Below are 6,000 nucleotides of genomic sequence, written 5' to 3'. Positions count from 1 at the left end.
TGTGCGACACGAATAAAGTAGAAGCTTGCTTATCGCCCATATTGGGTTGGCATGTCTTGCTTCTCCTCACCGTCGACACTTACCAGCAGTTGCAACAGTTGTTAATTCAAGAAGCCAGAAAACTGACTATGGGACAGAAGATTTCCATATATGTACCCCATGCAGTCAACTCTGGTTTAGAGCAAAAAGGAGGGCATCGGTTGTCTTCTAGTTGAATGTTGAAATATCAGGTGGTCTTGATGGAACAAGATGATGTAGAACTGAAAACAACTTCAGCAGTTAACCCAGCCTTATTACTGACCACCCAAGAATCAAAGGGGGAACTGTTGAACCACGATAGTTTACTGACTATTGAATGGGTATATTCATCTCATCCTGACCTGCTTGATGAACCGGTGGAAAATCCTGATTATGAACTTTTCACAGATGGCAGCAGTTTTGTTCAAGAAGGAAAACGAAAATCAGGGTACACTGTGGTAACTACCAATGAGGTAACTGAAGCTAAACCCTTGCCTGTAAATACATTTACCCAAAAAGCAGAACTGGTTGCTCTCTAACGGGCATTGGAAATGACAGAAGATAAAAGAGTAAATATCTGGACTGATTCAAAATATGCATTCAGTGTAATGCATGAACATGGAGGTATTTGGAAAGAAAGGGGTTTGTTATCAGCCCAAGGATAGTCAATAAAACACAAAATCCATTAAAAAAGCCCAAAGAGGTTGCTATTTTGCATTGCTGGGCACACCAGCAAGGGTTTTCTCCAGTTAGAATCATAGAATAGTTAGGGTTGGAAAGGACCTTAAGGTCATCTAGTTTTAAAACAGCTGAATAAAAATATGTTCTACTTTCTGAGCCACTGACCCTTGATACTTCTGCTGACCTTCATCTCCCTGGAGACTATGTATATGTAAAGGCCTGGAGTTCAGAACTGTCCTGGGTTCAGCAGTAGCAGTCATTTTTCTCCTCCTTGGTAGCTGGTGCAGTGCAGTGTTTTGACTTTCGGCTCGGGAACAGAGCTGATAACAAGGATGTTTTGGTTTGGCCAAGGACTCTGTGAGCCTCATGCTCTGCCAGGGAGGAGGGGAAGCCGAGAAAAAGCAGAGACAGGACACCTGACCCAAGCTAGCCAAAGAGGTATTCCATACCACAGCACATCATGCCCAGAATGTAACTGGGAGTTAGCTGGAAGGGCTGGTAGACTGCAGGGTTGGAGGAGGCATCGGTCAGAGCTTGGTCGGGCTGGGGGGGGCGAGTTATCAGTCGGCTGGTGGTGAGATGTTGTATTCTCTTCCCTTGTTATTCCCTTTATCATTATTATTATTGTTGGTAGCAGTAGTGATTTGTGTTATACCTTAGTTACTAAACTGTTCTTATCTCAACCTGTGAGAGTTGCATTCTTTTCGATTCTCCTCTCTGTCCCTCTGGGAGTAGGGGGAGGGCAAGAAGGGGGGGAAGTGAGTGAACAAGCTGTCTGGCTAGGGTTTAAACCACGACAAGAACCACTTCAGGAAAAGTGGAAACTACAGGACCTCTGTAATTAAAGTTTAAGAAACTTAAAAAGGACATTTAATTATGAAACTGTTTATCCCTATGTATAACTTCAGGAGCTTGCTTTAAGGACAATCTAATTTTACAGCTGGTTCAAGGGTTTGGGAAAATGCAAAATGTATCCTCTGTAATGGCTTGTTTATGACAACTGAAGTAAGAAATCCAATTCCATGGGAAATCTTATCTACTAATTTGACTAAAATTTGGAAAAGTCACTCAGCTAAACAAAATAATACATGGACTCAGATTTTTGCTTACTGGTTGGCTCGCTAGCTTGTTGAAAAAAATAATTTTAATAATTGTAATACTTATATTAATTGGAATTGCTTTAGGTGGTATTAAGAAAATCATCACATGAAATCTGGCAGAAGTATATGTTACTATTGAAAAAACTAAAGTTGAAACCTATCAAATGGCTCCAAGTGAGACGAGGCACAAAAGCACAAAATGTAATCAGTTCTAAGTAATGTTAAGTTTGATGGCTTTGTAATGGAAAATAACTGCTGTGTTTGAAGGTAGTTGACATAGTTTCAGGTCCTTAGGATCTTAGTACAAAAGGTGTAAGAAAAGCAGAATAGAAAAACAGGACCTGGGGATGGGGAGTATCTGGGACTAGCAGATGTCCAGGATGGGCACAGTTAAACAAACTGATAAGTAGAAGGACAGGATGATTGCTATGTCTGTAATGTTAATTAAGCTGATTATGAAGACTGTTGGGAAAAGTAAACGACCCATATAGACCACCATCATATTTTTGTATGCATGCAGGAAATTTTCTGGAAAATGATGTAATATGCCCAGTGACCATATAAGGATGGCCTGCATAGCAATACGGTGACGCACGTTAGGAGAAGCTATCCCCCCTATCTCCCGGCACCCCAATAAAGAATACCTGCTTGTCAACTTGAAACTCTGTTGGCGAGTTTGTTCCTGGAGTTTTCTCCGAATCAATTTGGCACCCCAGATGGGACCCTCTCTGCTCGGCTGCAGGACCCGCTGAGGACAGGGCTCCTGTCAACCACGGGAGAACATTATCACCTGGTTGCTCCGATGCTGGGACAATGGGGCTGATGGTCACGAGCTAGAAGGTACAGAAGCCAAGCAGCTGGGATCACTTGCTAGAGAAGGGGGAATTGACAAAGCAATTGCAAGAGAGAGTTCGAAGACAATCTCACCCCTTCCATCATCTCAGCTGTGGAAAAACTGTCCCAGGACCTCAGACAATTGAGGGACGATCTATCTGATTTATCCAGCTTCTCACCTGTACCAACACACGTCTCAGCTATTAACAAAAGACGTCCTATTGCTCGAGAGAGGAGATACAGGAGGTATACGCCACGGGGTACCCCGGATCCTCCGGGATCACGGAGAAGACATGACAAAGTGGGATGGAAAACCTACTTCAGCTTTGGAGGAACAGGTGAGCGAATTGAAGAGGGGAGCAAGGGCCAAGACTGATCGTCCCATGAGAGCCACGGCTTCAGTCTCTGGTGAGCAGTTTCCCAGATGGAGTGGAAGAGCTGCTTTTACTCCAGCTCCTGTGATAACGAAGAATAATCCCTTTTACCACGACTTAAGTGTCCAATGCTGTGGTGACCATTAGAGGTGCCCTGCCTTGAGCCACATGTATGTAGGGGACAATCAGATTTACTGGACTGTGTGGATCAGATGGCCTGGCACATCAGTCCCACAGAAGTATAAGGCTCTAGTAGATACCGGTGCACAGTGTACCCTGATGCCATCAAGCTGTCAAGGGGTGGAACCCATCTATATTTCTGGAGTAACAGGAGGATCCCAAGAGTTGACTGTGCTGGAGGCTGAAATCAGCCTGACTGGGAGGGAGTGGCAAAAGCACCCTATTGTGACTGGTCCAGAGGCTCCATGCATCCTCGGCATAGACTACCTCAAGAGAGGGTACTTCAAAGACCCAAAAGGGTACCGGTGGGCTTTTGGTATTGCTGCTTTGGAGACTGAGGAAATTGAGCAGCTGTCCACCTTGCCTGGTCTCTCAGAAGATCCCTCTGCTGTGGGGTTGCTGAAAGTTGAAGAACAACAAGTGCCAATTGCGACCACAACAGTTCACCGGCGGCAATATCGCACCAACCGGGACTCGCTGATTCCCATCCATAAGCTAATCCATAGACGGGAGAGTCAAGGAGTGATCACCAGGACCTGCTCGCCCTTTAATAGCCCCGTATAGCCAGTGTGGAAGTCTAAAGGAGAGTGGAGATTAACAGTAGTCTACCTTGGCCTGAATGAAGTCACACCACCATTGAGTGCTGCCGTACCAGGCACACTAGAATTTCAGCATGAACTGGAGTCAGACAGCCAAGTATTGTGCCACGATTGATATTTCTCGATGCATTTTTCTCAATTTCTCTGGCAGCAGAGTGCAGGCCACAGTTTTACTTTTACTTGGAAGGGAGTCCAGTTCACTTGGAACCAACTGCCCCAGGGGTGGAAACACAGCCCTATCATCTGCCATGGACTGATCCAGACTGCACTGGAACAGGGGCAAGCTCCAGAACACCTGCAATACATTGATGACATTATTGTGTGGGGTGATACAGCGGAAGAAGTCTTTGAGAAAGGGAAGAAAATAATCCAAATCCTGCTGAAAGACGGTTTTGCCATAAAACGGAGTAAGGTCAAGGGACCTGCACAGGAGATTCAATTTTTGGGAATAAAATTGCAAGATGGATGTAGACAGATCCCCACAGACATGATCAACAAGATAAAAGCAATGCCTCCACCAACTAGTAAGAAAGAAATGCAAGCTCTCTTGGGTGCTGTGGCGTTCTGGAGAACGCACACCCCAAATTACAGTCTGATTGTAAGCCCTCTCTATCATGTGACCCAGAAGAAGAATGATTTTAAATGGGGCCCTCAGCAACAACAAGTCTTTCAGCAAATTAAACGTGAGATAGTTCACGCAGTAGCCCTTGGACCTGTCCGGACCGGGCCAGATGTAAGAAATGTACTGTACACTGCAGCTGGGGAGAACGGTCCTACCTGGAGCCTCTGGCAGAAAGCTCCAGGGGAGACTCGAGGTCGACCCCTCGGCTTTTGGAGTCGGGGATACAAAGGATCTGAGGCCAGCTATACCCCAACTGAGAAAGAAATACTGGCAGCCTATGAAGGGGTTTGAGCTGCTTCGGAAGTGATTGGCTCTGAAGACCAGCTCCTCCTGGCACCCCGGTTGCCCGTGCTGGGCTGGATGTTCAAAGGCAGGGTCTCCTCTACACCTCATGCAACTGATGCTACATGGAGTATATGGGCTGCACTAATTACACAACGAACTCGAATAGGAAATCTCAGTCGTCCAGGCATTCTAGAAGTCATCATGGACTGGCCAGAGGGCAAAGATTTCGGAATGTTACCAGAGGAGGAGGTGATGCATGCTGAAGAGGCCCGACCATATAATAAACTGTCAGAAAGTGAAAAGCAGTATGCCTTGTTTACTGATGGGTCCTGCCATATTGTGGGAAAGCATCAGAGATGGAAGGAAGCTTCTATGGAGTCCCTGACGACAAGTTGCTGAAACTGCTGAAGGAGAGGGTGAATCGAGTCAGTTTGCCAAGGTGAAAGCCATCCAGCTGGCCCTGGACATTGCTGAACGAGAAAAGTGGCCAATACTTTATCTCTATACTCACTCATGGATGGTGGCTAATGCCTTGTGGGGGTGGTTGAAGCAATGGAAGCAGAGCAACTGGCAACACAGAGGTAAACCCATCTGGGCTGCTGCACTGTGGAAAGATATTGCTGCCTGGGTGCAGAACCTGGTGGTGAAGGTACGTCATGTAGATGCCCATGTACCCAAGAGTCGGGCCGCTGAGGAACACCGGAACAACCAACAAGTGGATAAAGCGGCTAAGATTGAAGTGGCTCAGATGGACTTAGATTGGCAACATGAAGGTTGTTATAAATGTGGCTCAAATAAATTGATGAGAGCCAGACCAATGAATCAAATTGGTTTATTGAGCAAGCGACAGCAAGCAAAGCAGCGCTGGGTGGCTGGGGAGTCTGCTCCGCCAACGGCACAAAACCCAGTTCCCCAAAATCAGTGGTTTTATACTCTTCTTCATCCGATATACGTGTCACTTCCTGGCGTACTCTGCGTCTGTGTGACCTGTTGATAAGGAGTCTCATTCTGCCTTCTGGTGGGTGTGGGGAGGAAGGCTCCTTATCTCCTTCCCCCATACATCGTTTACTTTACTGGACGCCTGCGTTCTATAAGCAAAATTTCGAAGTGTCGTAATTTTCTAGTAACAACTAAGCAAGCAAGATCTGATTAATAAACAGGAATTTACTCATTACAAAGGTGAATTATTTTTGGCCCGATGAGTCCATGACACTTCAGGCCATCAGGGCAGAGATGCAACATACAGATGGGGGGTGGACTTCACAATGGACACTATTGCCCAGGCTTTTCATGAGTGTGAAACATGT

Source organism: Pezoporus wallicus, unplaced genomic scaffold, assembly GCF_028554395.1.
Source record: "Pezoporus wallicus isolate ANWC-B61680 ecotype Strahan unplaced genomic scaffold, APGP_CSIRO_Pwel_v1 contig_13595, whole genome shotgun sequence".
Lineage (NCBI taxonomy): Eukaryota > Metazoa > Chordata > Aves > Psittaciformes > Psittacidae > Pezoporus > Pezoporus wallicus.
The sequence above is the reverse complement of the archived record's forward strand: the minus strand, read 5'-3'. Positions refer to the sequence as shown.